The sequence below is a fragment of the Neomonachus schauinslandi genome, chromosome 12 (assembly GCF_002201575.2).
Source record: "Neomonachus schauinslandi chromosome 12, ASM220157v2, whole genome shotgun sequence".
Taxonomy (NCBI): domain Eukaryota; kingdom Metazoa; phylum Chordata; class Mammalia; order Carnivora; family Phocidae; genus Neomonachus; species Neomonachus schauinslandi.
In genome coordinates this window covers 17,257,407-17,273,615 of record NC_058414.1, presented here as the reverse complement: position 1 = coordinate 17,273,615, position 16,209 = coordinate 17,257,407, and the positions used below count along the sequence as shown (strand labels likewise).

At 44.6% G+C, this 16,209-nt stretch overlaps 1 pseudogene; it reads right to left on the bottom strand.

The window, feature by feature from the left end:
- Positions 1 to 367: 367 nt before the first annotated feature.
- LOC110574292 lies at positions 368 to 15,635 on the bottom strand (annotated as a pseudogene).
- Positions 15,636 to 16,209: the final 574 nt, after the last annotated feature.

Below are 16,209 nucleotides of genomic sequence, written 5' to 3'. Positions count from 1 at the left end.
TTTCATCTGGCATAATGCCCTCCACATTTATCCACATTGTCATCAAAAAATGACAGAATTTCCTTCTTTTGTATGGCTGAATAATATTCTATTATATGTACACACACACACCACATGAGATAAACTAGAACTCATTAGAAAGTACTTTTAATGATTACATTATTTTTTTCCCAAATCAATACAGCTTTTACTGCATCTTTAAAATACCACAAATAGGGGAGTCTACTTCTCCCTCCCCTGCTGTTGCACGCTCTCTCTCTCTCCCTCTCGAATAAATAAAATCTTTAAAAAAATAAATTAAATATCACAAATAAATCTGAAAAAACATCCGGCATCTTGTTGTTTCTGTAGCTGGACAACTTAGATCTCATTCATCAGCCTGCTGAACTGTTCCTTCTTGAGAAACATAGATACCATCCAAAAATTTCCTGATGCCCTTGTGTTTAACCATGGTGGCTTGCCTGAATCAAAGCAGCAGAGTTGAGACAAGTTCAATGCCATCCTCTTCAAGAATTAACTCACCTTTCTGGGCTTGAGCTACTGAACAAGGAACAACTGGCCTCATCCAAACCCTGTGGATAGAGTTTTCACCCAAGGAATTTCAGATTTCAACAAGAGAACCGTTCTCCTGAATAACAACGTTGATGGGGAAGTGAGCGTACACAGACCTAATCTTGTAACGGAAGCCCAGTGGAACGCCCTTGATCATGTTCTCTACGTGGCTACAGACCGTGCAAACAGTAGCCAGTTCTTTTCTTGTTCCCCACTATTTGTCAACTCAGACCCTCTTCTTTTTCTTTCCAAAGAGACTGAATTCTACATTGATGTGATTGCAGTCCCTTCACAGTGTTCCTCTGGGGCTCTTTACAATAACAGCGCGTCCCTTCAGAGTGATGGCGACATTTTCTGGAATGTCGACGGTCTGATTGCTGAGAATGGTCTTCGTTCCCTCAGTAGATATGGCAAAAGTGATTAATTATTAACTAAAGAAAAAGTACAGTGCAAAGGGTTTGGGGGCACCTGGCTGGCTCAGTCAGTAGAGAATGCAACTCTTGATCCTCAGGTCATGAGTCAAGTCCTATGTTGGGTGTAGAGCCTTCTTAAATATATATATATATATATAAATACTACTGCCTAACTCTAAAGCTCTTTACTACTATGCTATACCACATTTAACACTAGTTAAGGGCTCATTTCCTGCCAGCAAAGGGATTGGTAAGGAGATAATTAGAATATAACCTACTGGTATATTTTGTAAAGTTGCCCTGAGTAGAATTTGATTAATCATTTCCAAACCTTAGGAGAACAAACAAAAGAAACTTTTAAATAAAAGCAAGGGAGAGATGGTTTTGTAACACAGTTGCATGAGGATAATGAAACACTTGGATGAATTTTTACTGGGGTCGTGATTCCCCAGAGAAACCTTCAAGGAAAGAATTTACCACGTTCATCATGGATGGTTCTTTGTGCCATCGTGGAGAGCTTTTGATCCAGATCAGAGGGCACCTGGCTGCTCCCACCAATGGGGGAATCAAGGAGGAAGAATGCCCCCATCCTCTGCATTGGACCCACTTGACATCAGCTGTTCAGAGCTGCGGTGCTTGCAGAATTAAGGTCACACTGAATGAGCGTGATTATTGTTCATCATTAAATGGTAAGTATGTCTGTGGAATGACATTGATTAAAAGTATTTTGGGCTTTTAACATGTTAACTGGATGAAATCATCACGCCCGAGAAACCTAAAATCCACTACAGACCTTACATCTAGTAGGAGAAGTGGGCAAAGAAAGCTTAAAACTAGGAGATTTGTAAGAAAGATGCTTCTTAAAGATAAACCCATTGAGGAAGACAGAATTCTGCTTCTAGCTGTAAACACCAGTGTGGCTGATACCAGTTCTTTTCCCACCTGCCCAGTAGGTGTCAGTGTAAGACAATGTTCCTACAACTGACCAGCTTCAGAGCAAAAACAGAGTATCAAGTTATAAAACAGAGGAGACGTAAGAAAGATGAGGCTACCAAAATTTCACACGAGCCTTTAAATATCGTCATTTAAAGAGAGCTGACCTACACAAAGTTTCCTCATGACTAAGGTGACAGAGTTGGACCACATGGCCTCAGAAGACCACAACTAGCTCTTGCAGTCCTCATCCACTCTGCAGGAATTCCAGAGCATCTCGCAGAGCTAGACAGGACTCGGCACTGTTGTAAGACTCAGTCACTGCGAACTAGCAGAGTAACCAGTGAACACCTGTTTGAAAAACAGGTATGATTCCCCACTTCCCAGAGACAATATTAACATAGAAATCCTGTCATCCACAGGAATATATCATTATAAGGCTTACAAAAGTGGAAAAGAGAGGGGAGTCAAAGTTTATATGTGAGTCTTGTGGAATATGTTGAGTCAGTCAGGGTGAGCTTCCTGGAGGAATGCCCTTTGAACTGTGATGGAAGAGAGGCGCTAAACCAGAGCTGCACTCTAGCCCCACCTTTCTGCTCTGCGTTTAGTTTTCCTCCTCCAAATACAACCACCCTATACTCTGATAAAGAGTAACCAATAAAGAGAAAGAAAATAAACATGAATTATTTTTTAAATTCACTATGTAAAGGTACTGTTGATATGTTAAAGGGAAAATGGTAGGAGGAGGGTGATATCTATTGAGTACCTAATACATGTGTCATACAATCCTTACTAAATTCCTGAATGTAAGTGGTATTATTCTCATTTTTAGGTAAAGGATCTAAGACTCACAGGAGTTCTAGAACTCTCCCAAGATTATGATATAATATTTACGAGTGATTACTCTGCACCAGTATTAAACTAAGTGCACTACAACAATCCAATGAAGAAATGACTTATTATTCCCATTTTTCAGAGATGGAAATTAAGTCTAACAGAAAATAAATTATTGCTTCCTCAAGATCACAGGACTCCTAATTAGTTGAAATTCAAATTCACGTGTTGCAAGTTGGGTTCTTTGGGAAGCAGACTCATCATGGACTAAGGTTGTGGCTGTCTATTAGGGAATAACTTTAGGATTAGCACCTGTAGAAGGAAGGGACAGGAAGCAGGTTTGGGAGATGCATCTGAGTCGTCCAGCACTGGCTCAAATAGCCAAGCATGTATATACCTGCCTCAGTCAGTCGTTGGATGTAGACACGGCCCTGGAGGAGACCCCAAAGGGCTGATGGCTGACACCTGCCTTCTGACAACACTCCCAGGGCTGGGACCTCAAGTCCTTCCTGGGAGGGACCTCTGGGCAGCATATCTCCATGGCCTCTGCACCGTGTCCGTATGGTATTCCCAGCTCATGTTTTCCTGCTATACCATGAGGGTGGAGGCCAGAAAGGAAGCAGCGTTGTCGTGGTGAGGTTGCAGAGGGGTGAGCCCGGGCCCCAGGCTTCATGGGGAGATAAGCACCAAGCCCTCATCCCTTATAACCCTCAAATAGCATCAGCTAGAAATCAAGAAAGGGGTGGAGTGAGGGAGCATGGAGTCAACAGCAGGATCAGTCATTAAATGCTTGTTTTTCGGTTGACTGACAACTTCCAGGTGGTCTAGTAAGGGAGGCACCAAGCCCCGTGCAGACCCAACGGTTGGTCGGGCCACTTATGCTATTTAGTAACATCTGATCTCCTGCTGCACGCCGCTCACTCACCCCAAGGGCCACCCAAGACGGCAAACCCACCTGGTGCGCCACGTGCTGGCCTGACCTAGGTAAGAGGAGCACAGAGGGCGCTGCGTTCCACGTGAAACAGAGTCAGCTCCTGGGATCGCAAGTGCTCAGAACGGCAACCGCTCAGAACGGCAACCTCCCAGCCCGAGCAGCAACCCATTCTCATCCTTCTGCTTGAATTCGGAGAACAGCTGACTTGACAGAAGGCAGAAAGCTGGTGAGTTTCGTTCACTCAGTGACAAATGAGCACCAAGCAAAACCAGCTTTCCCGTGGTGAAATTCTTCTCGAATGTCATCCTGGTTGCGCGTGGCAGAGAGAAGCCCGAGACACTGCTGAAGGGCCGATGCACAAGGGAGAAGACGTGTCTGTGGCACGTGTCTGCCTGAAACCTCAGAGCTGGCGGCTCCTCCCTGTGCTACGGTCACTGGCCCCCCATGTACTTCATTGCTTTGGGCCGAGCCACTCCGCTCTTGGAACGCCGCCTCCCTTTTGGCACAGGTAGCAAAATCCAGCCAAAGCCTTGGTTCAGATTTTCCTCCGTGCGCCCATCCATCCCCACCCTCCAGCCGAAAGCAATTTCTCTTACAATTCATTCGGTAAAAGCAGTGGGAGTTCTAACATTTTAAATTGTGCGTAAGAACCCCCCCTCCCCCAAACGTGCTTGATTAAAAGCCAGAGCCTTTGGCTCTGGGCTCCAGACGTTCTGATTCATCAGGAATAGAGAGGCCTGAGAATCTGCAATTTTCACGGTCACCTCTGATATTCCCGATGTACTGGGTCTGCAGAGGATACTCTGAAGAAGACTGGCATCATGCTTTTAAAGGATTTCTTCTCTCCAAAAGAAGGGGCTGACGCACATGCTACAGAGCCTGTGTCCTCTGAAGGGCATGTCTCAGTGCGAAAGGAGGACAGAGACCCTGTTTTCTTCATCGCCCTCTCTCCTACAGTATGCATCTAGCATAGTGATTCGCATACAGTAGGTGCTCAAACATTGTTTATTGGTCAGCTAAGAGTCTTTCTGGTCTCCTGATTTTCTCTTTACTCTTCCAAATGGTTTGAGGTCGGTAGGGGAGCCTGCCTCTCAGTCCAGTCCCATATACTTCCTCCCAGCTCCCTCCTGCTCCAAGCTCCAGCCCGTACCCCACTCGACCTGCCCTTCTGTGGTCTTCCTTTAAGTTGATCTTTTAGTTATTTAACAAGATTTGGGCATGATTTTTTTATTCTTTATAAAAGATCCTATTTATTCTGATTTTTTAAATATCCATATTCACTGGGCATGTTTTAGAAAATAGAGTTGACCCTTGAACAACGTGGGTGGGAACTGTGGCCCCACTTACGAATTGTTTTTGATAAATACAGTACTGTAAATGTATCGTGTCTTCCTTATGATTTTCTTCACATTTTCTCTTCTCCAGCTTTATTGTACAAAGATAGTATGTAATACACAGAACATACAAAATACGTGTTAATAGACTCTGTTCTTGGTAAGGCTTCTGGTCAACAGTTACACTATTCGAAGTTAGGTTTGGGGGGAATCAAAAGTTATATGCAGATTTTCAACTGCATGGGGGTGGGCACCCCTAATCCCTGCATTGTTCAAGGATCAACTGTATAAGTATTAAGAAGAAAACTTACCTGTAATCCCCATTTCCTTTTTAATGCACATTTTCACAAAAGATCCATCTTTCTGGGGACTATGTCAACAATCTTCTTTACCTTTGGACCCCTCACTCCTAAGAAAGGCAGGATATTAGAGACTAAGAAGGGGAGGGGAGCCAGGCCGGCTCAATCAGGTAGAACATGTGACTCTTTATCTCAGGGTTGTAGGTTCAAGCCCCATGTTGGATGAGGGGATTATTTTAAAATAAAATTAAAAAATAAGAGGAAGAAGGAGGAGGAGAGGAGGATTTGAGGAGAGGAGAGAATCTAAAGGCTATTTTAAAAGACTAAAAGTTTTTCTATGACTTACCCCCCCCCTCACCGCCCATCAAATGTTAAACAAATATGAAACCAATAGGCCAACTTTGACCAAGCACACTGCATAGGGGACAGACATTTGGGCAACAGTATTTTAAAGAACTCAGTCTTTTCCTGGCTTTCAGAATCCACTTAGCACAACAGGTAGAGAGGGTGGTTACAGTATACGTAATAATGACAGCATAACAGCGAACGTAGAACATGTTTCTCTGTGTTGGGCATCGAGATAAATGCTTCTATGCATTAACTTATCTAACTTCACAATAGCCCTGTGAGGTAGGAATTTTTGCCACCATTTTACAACTGAGGAAATGAATCCCAGAGCAGTTAAGTAACTTGCCCAAGTTCACACAGCTAGTAAGTGCCAGAGTGGAATTTGAACCTAATCAGGCTCCAGAGTCTATGTTCTTAACCACTAACTGCAAGCTAACTAGTGCCGCCCAACAGTTAGAGCATTTTAGTCATTTAAAGACCTTAAGTAACATTGGACTTGAACTTTTGTCCAAGACCCCAAATATTTCCAAGTGTTTTCTTGGGAAACAAGCCCACTGTTAAGCCTCAATCAGACCATTGTTCCACTCATAATTACTCTCATCCAGTTTTATCTGAAAAACTTGCATATAGCCTGGCTGAACAGCCACGCTTTAAGATATGTCTCTTATTCCAAGACTCGGTTGTTCTTCTGAATTCTTTTCTTCAACCAATTTATCGAGCAACTGCTATGTGCCAGGTATTATTCTGGGTTCCTAGCCCAGAAGATCAATGAGCTGTGTTGTTTACCCGCTAAGAGAGGACTTGGCCTCTACTGGACCCATGGTCATGGACAGACGAAGAGGTGGGGATGGGTGGCATATTCATACAAGAGAAAAAGTGCTAGGCCACAGGTGAGCTTAGCTCTCAAACTAGCACCCTATATACCTAACTATGGCATGTCTGAAGCATGAGAAACCCAAGTACCCGGGCAGAAGGACAGGCATTTTCGGGTTTGCTCCCAGTGGGAAGAGCCACAGGCATAACCATGACCACAGCCGATTACCCGCTCTGCACCAGTGTCTTCTGGCCCTCAGAGCTGGGTGCGGACAGGCCCTGGCTCCCTGTGTCGATTTGCAAAGCCATCCCCTCTTCCTAGCATCATCTTCTTCCAGCTTCCCTGTCTTCTACAGTGAATAAATACTTTCTCTAAGTTGCCTCAGTATTAAATACTTCATGTGCTGTCACTGAAACAGCCAGCCAGTGCAGCCAGTGAACAAATTGAAGATGTCTGCCCACATGGAACTCACATTCCAATGGGGGAGGCTGGCCGTAAATGAGAAAGATAGGAGGTAAAGAAATACGAGGTAAAAAATAAATGATATAGTACATTGAAAGGTGACAAGTGCTAAGTGGAAAACAGGGCAGGGTAATGGGGATCAAAGGTGCTGAGGGGGGAGGGGGAAGGGTACCACCATCCATAGAGGGGTCAGGGCTGGCCTCCCTGAGAGGGTGGTATTTGAGCAGAAATTTGAAGGAGTTTGATCTGAGGCTCTCTGCAGAAGAGCAGGCTTAGCAGAGAGAAGGGCTCAGAGAGAAGCCCGAAGGCAAGAAGCTGGCTACTGAGTTGAGGAAAGAGTGAGGAGGTGAGTGGGATAGAACACACTGAGCAAGGGGGAGAATGGGGACAGAGGAGGAGAGAGGTAACGGGCACCAGCCATGCTAGCTCATGAAACACAGAGCCATTGCAGGGTTTTGAACAGAGACATGAAACAGGTTTTTTTTAAGATTTTATTTATTTGCGAGAGAGAGAATGAGAGACAGAGAGCATGAGAGGGAGGGGGGTCAGAGGGAGAAGCAGACTCCCTGCTGAGCAGGGAGCCTGATGTGGGACTCGATCCCGGGACTCTGGGATCGTGACCTGAGCCGAAGGCAGTTGCTTAACCAACTGAGCCACCCAGGCGCCCCGACATGAAACAGGTTTTAACAGGGTTTCTCTGGCTGCTTTCCTGAGAATTGACCATAGGAGGCTGAGGAGAGAAGCAGGGAGACCAGTTAGACGCTGCTGTAGTAATTCAGGCATGGGAAGATGATGGCTCAAAGCAGGCTAAGAGGAGAAGTGATCAGAGTCTGGATACTTTCTGAAGGGAGAGGATACTGGTCAGAGGGGTACTTGTGCTTCAGTCACAAGAGACCCCCCAAACCCGCAGCTTACAACACTTCATGGCCGGTGCGAGGTGTGAGATGGCCGTGGCTCTGCTCCTTGGGAACTGGCTCTGAGTTCAGGTCCAGGCTGGCCAAGCAACCTCTGTCTGGAACATTGTGGACTATTGTAGAGAGGAGAAAAGTCACCCAGGAGAGTGAAAGAGTAAATGGAGGAGAAAAGTATGGCATTAAAGGCTCATTTGAGGTTTATGGTCAATTCAGTTAATGGTGGTGCATATTCACCTGCCACAATCTACTCCAAGGTGCAGGGCAGCCTTGGATTGATCCAGGGCTGTGGTTTGGCCAAGCAGGTAGTGTGTGGGAGAGCTATGCAAGGGGGTTTTGTTGTGATTGACCACAGTGATTACGGTTTTCAAAATAGCATGGGGACTGTACATCAAATCAAATTAGCAGTTTGAAATAGACTTCGTGGCTATCAAGGTAGAAACATCAGGTATTTTAGTGAAAATACTTTCTTGTTGATCTGTCATGTAATCAGCATCACCAATGCTTTTAATCATCTCTGATTGCATCTGATTCTGTTAAATGTATTCATGGGCTCTTTGAAAAGATGCTATTCCAGGGAAGAGGTCCTCCTTTGGAAGGACAGGCAGAAATACATTATTCACCACTTTCATGTTTTCTGGCTATCCACCGCGTGGGCCAGTGACTGCAGCCATCTTTGCCTTTCTGGGTTACAAGTAGTAAATTCTGCATTGTCTTCCACCAGGGCTGGCCTCATGGTAGATGAAGTGAATAATGGTCCAGAGGATATGATTCCAGAAGTACAAGTAAATTTTTTACTCCCGAATACATTTCTTGCCTAATGTCTTGGGCAATGTCTAAATGTCACCGGAATTATCGTCTTCCAGCATGAGGCTTTAGTCATAGATTACAACTCAAGTGATCTTGTTATCAGTAAGTTATACTTTACACTTGAAGTTTTCCCGTCCTGTCTTCTGCACTTCTACAATGTTTTGACAGAAGCTCCTAGGACAAAGAGTTCTGTCCTAGGACTGACAGTCTCGGTACCCCTCTCTCTGCTGAGGACCCCACCCTGCTCCAAGGCAGGGTCCGCAGACACGGCATAGACCCTCTGTTTTGCTGCCTTGACCCTGCAGCCCAGTTCCCCCAGTTCACCTACACCAGCCTGTTTGGGATGACTTCTTTACTGAAGGGTCAAGGTAATTTTTTTTTAAGCCGAACGCTAGGTTTGATTTTCTTCAGAATCCAGAGGCAACATGAGCCTAAGCCGTTAACTCTGCATAACAGAGTCTGTGCTTGGGCTCAGAACCAACCTGTTCACATCCTGAGTCCAGTGCCCTCATATCTAACCATCTCCCTCAAAGAGATTCTTGCCTCTAGTTTTAAGAAGGAAAAGCACCACACCTTCTGGGAAATTGTTCCCCTCACCCAGAGGGATCCATTTTCACCCCAGAATCCATCCCCCTGCACCCGCAGTCGAGCACATCTCACATCTGGGCCTTTCAGCAGGGGCTCCAGGAAGACGGGCGACAATCTCTATTGATGCCCCCATGTGCCTTGACAACTGGGAGGCAAGGGGCTGCTCAGGGTGGGCTCCTCACAAGGGTGAGCTGAGGGCACTCACCTGTTCACTTAACACCTCTTCATTCCAAGGTGGACCCATCACACCAGTTCCAGCCACACATCCTTCAGGGACAAACATTCGTGTTCATGGACAGTCTAAAGCCATAACGAAGAAGAAAATATTTACTGAAATCATCGTAATTTTTCCTTCCATAGAGTCAGGAAGTCACAATATTATGCAGAAGAGAATCCAGTTTCTTTCTTACACCCACATTCTTGGTGGACACTTCCTTGGTTAAAACCAAAAACCCTGAGGTAAGCATCTGTGGAGGGTTTGCTCTTATTCCACTCTGCTCTCATCTTGTGTCAAGCAAGGCAGTGGTCTGTTTGGCTCGTCTGCACACTGATGATGTCTGAGTGTCGGGTGATATGACTTCCCAGGTCCTCCCCCGCCCCCTCCTCACAGGGGCTCCCCACCACCGCACTGAAGAGACCCGTGTGGGCCAAGAAGCGTCCACAGCATGGCAACACAGAGGAGGCGTGAGCTTGGCAGAACCCGGATGGGGACCCGAAACCGGGGGAAAGCCTGTAGCCGGGTGACAGGAGCAAGCTTTGATGGCACATTAAAGTTAGGTCATGAACAGACTGACAGGCCACGCTGTTCCTAGTCCTTCGACAATAGAGGAAGGAATTCTGAGGCCTAGCTTTGACAGGCTGCGAGCCCGTCGGTGGCCCAGAAGCCTTTCACAGAAATAAAACTTGGCGGTCTGTGGATTTCCCAGTATGTTTTTTGTTTCTGAGTAACAAAAAAACAACACAAGACAAAAATTTAACAACTCTTTGCTCAACACACATAGAGAATAACAATGACAGTGTTTCAGAAATACTCGTAAGCCTGCTGAATAAGATGGAGAAGCAGCCTGCAGGAAGTGAACTGGCCACAAAGCATTTGGTACACAGGATGGAAAGCGGCAGATGAAGCAGCACACCCCATACTGAAAATTCGAAGAGCTACCATAAATCACCGGGACCTTGACACCGAAATCCTGATTCTACAAAAGTTTCTTCACCATTTTTTTTCTTAAATCCTAGCTGTTAATAATACTACCTGACATTTGGTCAGAAAAATGCTTTCGCCTACACTACTTCACAAAAAAACTGTAAGCAGGGTGTTATCACCATTTCTTTTTGTTTTCTGTCTTGACAAAAGAGCTCAAAGAATTCAGTGGCTTGCCCGAGGTTACACAGCAAAAATGAGACAGCCGCCCACATCAAGGGGACCCGGCCTGTTCCTGCCACAGGACCTTTGACCTAACCATTTCCTCTGCTTGGAATGCTCTTCCCCATGCTTCCCGGGGCTGGCTCCCCACTGTTCTACTTTCGCCCCAGATGTTGCCTCCTCAGAGGATTCTCCTCAAACGGTGGGGTCTGAGGTCACCATCCCCCACTCCAAGCAGCACTCCACTTCCAGAGGCATCAAACTATATGAGCAGGCCAAAGCTGGCCCACCTGTTGTTGGTTCAGGGTTGTTTGTTGTTTGTTTTTGTAAACCAGGTTGTATTGGAATGCAGCCATGCCCATTCATTTCCATACTGCCTTTGATTGCTTTCCCACCACAGCGACGACGGACTTGAGTAGTCGAAACAGATCATACGACCGGCAAGCCTAAAAAGTGTTTGCCATCTGGCCTTTCACGAAATAAGTTGGCCAACCCTCGCTCTGTCCTGTCACTGCATTTGTTTTCTTCTGCACACTTCTCATCAAGTGTGTGCATCTATATCCTGCCCCTAGCAGGTAAGCTCCATGCCTGTGGTCTTCATCATTGCACCTCTAGCACCTAGATCAGTAGATGATCAATATATATTTGTTGGGTGATAAATGGCCTGTGGCGTGTTCTAATTTCATAGTCCCCAGGCAGTTTTCTCTTTATGGTTAGGCTGACCAAAGAAGAAAAATATCAGCCCCCCCCCTTTGCTGTTACATATTTCGTTGTCCGTTACCAGCACTGTTTTTGCTTTTCAGATAGGTGTCTGAAGGGCACTTGCCACATAGTTCATTTCGATATTCTTACATTAAATTATTTAAATTAATTGATTACTGATTCATTTTTAAATTATAATGAATACTGGCATTTTGATAATATTAATGCTCACTAATGAAGTTTCAAAATCCATAATCCACTTAATTTCTTAACAGGATACATATTTTTTTTAACAAAACAAAGCTGGGAAGCATTACCTACTAAAAATGACACGGTGTGACCATGATAATCCACGTGCTATCTTTTCTCTTCCCTACTAGAAAAACCCTGAAACATTTATCATGGAGAATAAGAAAGGAAAGTATTCTATTCGTCTAGTAAATTCCTATTTGGCTCCTTCCAGCATTACCTCTTGATATCTCTGGCCCAAAGACCAAAGAGCAATGAGGTGTGGTAAAATAGTAGGTAAATGAGTTTTACCAGAAATTTCTTCAGGTGAAATACTCCCGAGAGAGAATTTCTAAACCAGCACTCGCCAGGAAGATCTCCTACCAACATAATCCCAGACGTTAATAGATTGGCAATCTCTTGAGTTTTAGCTTGAATCAGTGTCAGGAGTCCAGTCACCCCTGAAACAGAAGAAGATCCAGTACTTGACCTTGAATACCCACTCTGCAACACTGTGACCTCATCACACACCTTTCTTTCAAATGTCTACTGTGTCATTTTTTTTTTAAAGATTTTATTTATTTATTTGTCAGAGAGAGAGAGGCAGGCAGAGGGAGAAGCAGGCTCCCCGCTGAGCAGGGAGCCCGACCTGGGACTCCATCCCAGGACCCCGGGATCATGACCTGAGCCACCCAGGCGCCCTGTACTGTGTCATTTAGATTCTCCAGGATCTTCCGTTTTAAACATCAAGGCTATCTTTATGTTCTAAGCCAGATGACTGTGTTTTCCTCCTTCTCTACTCATTATCCCCCAAATAACTTAGATTTTTTTTAAAGTTCTCAGAATGGAGATGCTTTCCAATGTACATTATCAGAATTCTTAACATCCAGAACCAGTTTTCTTTTTCCTTTGCTTCCCCAAATATTTGCCTTCAGAACATTTAAAAATAAATGCAGAGGGGGGAAAAAAATTTAAGGCATTTTATTTTATGTTTGTTGTTCCTATGTCAAGAATACCCATTGTGATGGTTTTATTCAAATAGAAACTCACTTCCCTTCTTGGAGCTCCATGTGAAAGAAGTTCCCAGGGTTAGGGAGAAACAATACACAATACCAGTACTTCCCAAAGCATAGCCCCCTGGAAACTCAAATACATCTCCTATATAATTTGTTTATTTAACTTCCCCTGACAACACTATCTAATCTAGTGCCCCCAATCAAGGTCTTTTCCCTCGCCCTGCTTTATATTCTTCCTAACATGTATCACCGTGTGACTGTCATTCACAGCATACCTTACTTACACTGTCTCCCCTCACTAGCATAGAAGCCTCCGTCCACTCATTCCTCGGGCTCTGCGAACAGTATCTACCAAACAGTAGGTGCTCAATAAATATGTGTCAAGAGCAGCGGACACTTTGGATTCTCCTTCCTAACCACATCCTTTTTATTCTTGTGTTTCTTTGCATCCTTTTTTTTTTTTAAGATTTTATTTATTTATTCAAGAGAGATAGAGAGAGGGAGAGGCAGAGGGAGAAGCAGGCTCCCCGCTGAGCAAGGAGCCTGATTCAGGACTGGATCCCAGGACGCTGGGATCATGACTTGAGCCGAATGCAGACACTTAACCCACTGAGCCACCCAGGCGCCCATCTCTGCATCCTTTTATGTGCTTTTGATTTCAATGGCCCCATCCTTTTGATTCGTCTTCAGAGCCCTGCTCTGGGGCTACCAGAGCTGTTTCACGACATCACGCAGAGCACCTGCGTGCCTGGCATTGACACCTCCCCTGGGCAGCCCACAACCAAGGACTGACTGACGCGTGAGTAAGCGAGCACAGCTCCCCTGCCCACAAGTGCTCAGCTCAGTATCTGTTTCTAAGGAGCCCGACCGAAGACACTGAGTGAGCGCAGGAGTGTGCTAACATTTTACACGAACTCAAATTGTTCCTTGAAAATTTCACGGTAATAAAAAAAATACCAACCACATTGCTCTGGATTCTCCTCAAAACAGTAAGGGATGGATATTTACCACCTGAATCTATAGTAAAATTAATTACCTGAGGCACTTTAGAAAGGGCTCAGCTTCAAAAGTAATTTCCTGAACAGTAACTATAAAGCACTGGAAAAAAGAACTGACTGAGTCAGTCCCTGTTAGCCATGCAAAATTATACTTCTTTGAATTAATGCTATGATTTGAAAAGCATTGCTCTTTTAAAAACAACAGAACTATACCAAAGAAGAATTTTAAATGTATTTGCCTTCAATGCTGCCTGCTTCTTGTAACTCCCCACTAATATGTTCATGTCTCAGTCCAAAGGTGGGTAAAATAAGTTTATTTTGCATTCCTCAGAGTATCATTAGCAAAAACGGTAGCATCTCTGCATAACTAATTTTGATCAAATTGTGCTTCATCTAAATACCTAAAATGCCAGGTTTGCTTTTCAAATGTCCTTTATGTAGCTTGCATTGCCTCCCACAATTCATTTTCCTCTACTCAGGTGGTAAAAGGACAGCACATCAAAGGCCAGTTCCCAACCACTATCAGCAGATCTGGAAGTAGATAATGGTAGCAACTTCAAGTCCAGGTAAATACAATTTTCTGAAATCAATTCTAATAAAAAAGACAGCCAGTTACATTTCCATTTCCCTGCCCGTGGATCTTGCAGCTAGGCAGGTGGCGAGTCTTTTCCAGTAATGCTTTTAGGATCGTGACTCACATTTAAAGAAATAAAGGATGACAGTTTTTATAAGCAGTAGTTGGAATTAGCTCCAGTAACAAAATAGGCATACCTCCATTCTTACACATTCGGTTCTCATATATGTAGTTTCCACAGCTTCTGTCAGCTTGTTCCTTCAGCAAAGTCTTTCTCTGTATCCCTTCTGACACTGAAAGTATACGAATTAAGAGCTATTCTCAACAAAAATCCATAGTGGCTTGGGGCACCTGGGTGGCTCAGTCTGTTAAGTGTTCCACTCTTGATTTCTGCTCAGGTCACGATCTCAGGGTCATGAGGGTGAGCCCTGAGTTGGGCTCCACACTCAGCGGGGAGTCTGCTTGAGGATTCTCTCCTTCTCCCTCTGCCCCTCCCCCTGCTCATGCTCTTGCTCTCTCTAAAATAAATAAATAAATCTTAAAAATAAGTCATAGTGTCTCACTTTATTGTGTACGCATTTCTCCTGAAGTCCCAGCTGTAATCAGAATACCGTATCTTTACAGGATTGTTATCTCTGGTATCCACTCTGAAGAGCTGATTTTAGAGCCTAATGCTCAAAAGACTTTGTTCACTTCGTGGTTTTGCTTACATGGACTTAGTGTGGACCCATGTTCACCACAGTCACTTCTGGTGCTGGCACCCACGACAATAGGGTGTTTCTGCAAAAGCCTTGGGCCCCCCCATGGCTTTACACAGCACTTTCTCCACACTTAAGGGGACCCCCAACTGGACCTCCAGGGCATGGCATAGTTGCCCTGGTCACAACCGCTTCATCAAAATTTCCGTAGAAAAATATCTATGGAGATAAATCAATACTAGCAACATCATGTAGTCACAGAAAGTACATCTTCTATTTTATGCAGACAAGCATGTGACCAGTGCGGTAAACTATGATACTTGTGTGCATGTGAACTAAGTTGGTACCAAAACCATGCAGGAAAACTCATTCAGCACCTTTGTGGATGCGTCTAACATTCTGCTGTGTGGTAATAATGCATAAATAGCAAGCGGTTCTCGTAAGTCGCGTGATCACTTTGGCCAGACCAAGTTTGATAGTTTATGTTGTTGGTGTGTTTGTTTTTCCTATGTGTGTGTGGTTGAATAATGTTTGTCAATGTCAATATCAGCCATTTTCCCTAACATCATATAAACCCAAACAATAAAAGACACCAGTCCAAAGACTGACTCCCCTCCCCCACCCCCACTGCTGGGGCTCCATGGGCAGCAGACCTCACCCACTGACCCTAAAGGCAGATATTGTGTTCTTATCTTCAGTGTTCCTCTTATCTTCAGGATTGGTCATCTCCCAGGCTATTCACACCAGTGCTTACTCAACTTGAAAGAAGCATTATAGAGTCGATTAACACTGTTCTGTCTTTGCTCCAAAACGCTGGGCCCCATTCTCTAAAGGCCCCACATTGTTACCAAAGCTCAAAAAAAAATGTATCAGAGGGGCGCCTGGGGGGCTCAGTCGGTTAAGCGTCTGCCTTCAGCTCAGGTCATCGTCCCAGGGTCCTGGGATCGAGCCCCGCATCGGGCTCCCTGCTCAGGGGGGAGCCTGCTTCCCCCTCTCCCTCTGCCACTCTGCCTGCTTGTGATCGCTCTGTGTGTGTGTGTGTTAAATAAATAAAATCTTTAAAAAATGTATCAGAGAAGCCAAGGTCATCTCTGTCCCTCAGAGTCTAGTATTCAGAACTGACACATTATAACCTATAATCCTAAACATCCATTCCCACAGCTCACACCATTCAGATTCCAGGGCAATATTTCTTTACAGGTCTTGTCCTATGCCCTATGATCTCAAAACGAAAGCTGACTGCAGCTGAATGACATGAAAGTTTATGGGATATATCTCTTCTGACTTCGGAGACACTGCTTTGACTTTGGGGGAGATCTGAGATACAGAGGCACTTAAGTAAGACAAAATACAAATTAGTTAATTTCTCAAATCTTTTCTCTCCAAGTGAATGCAATA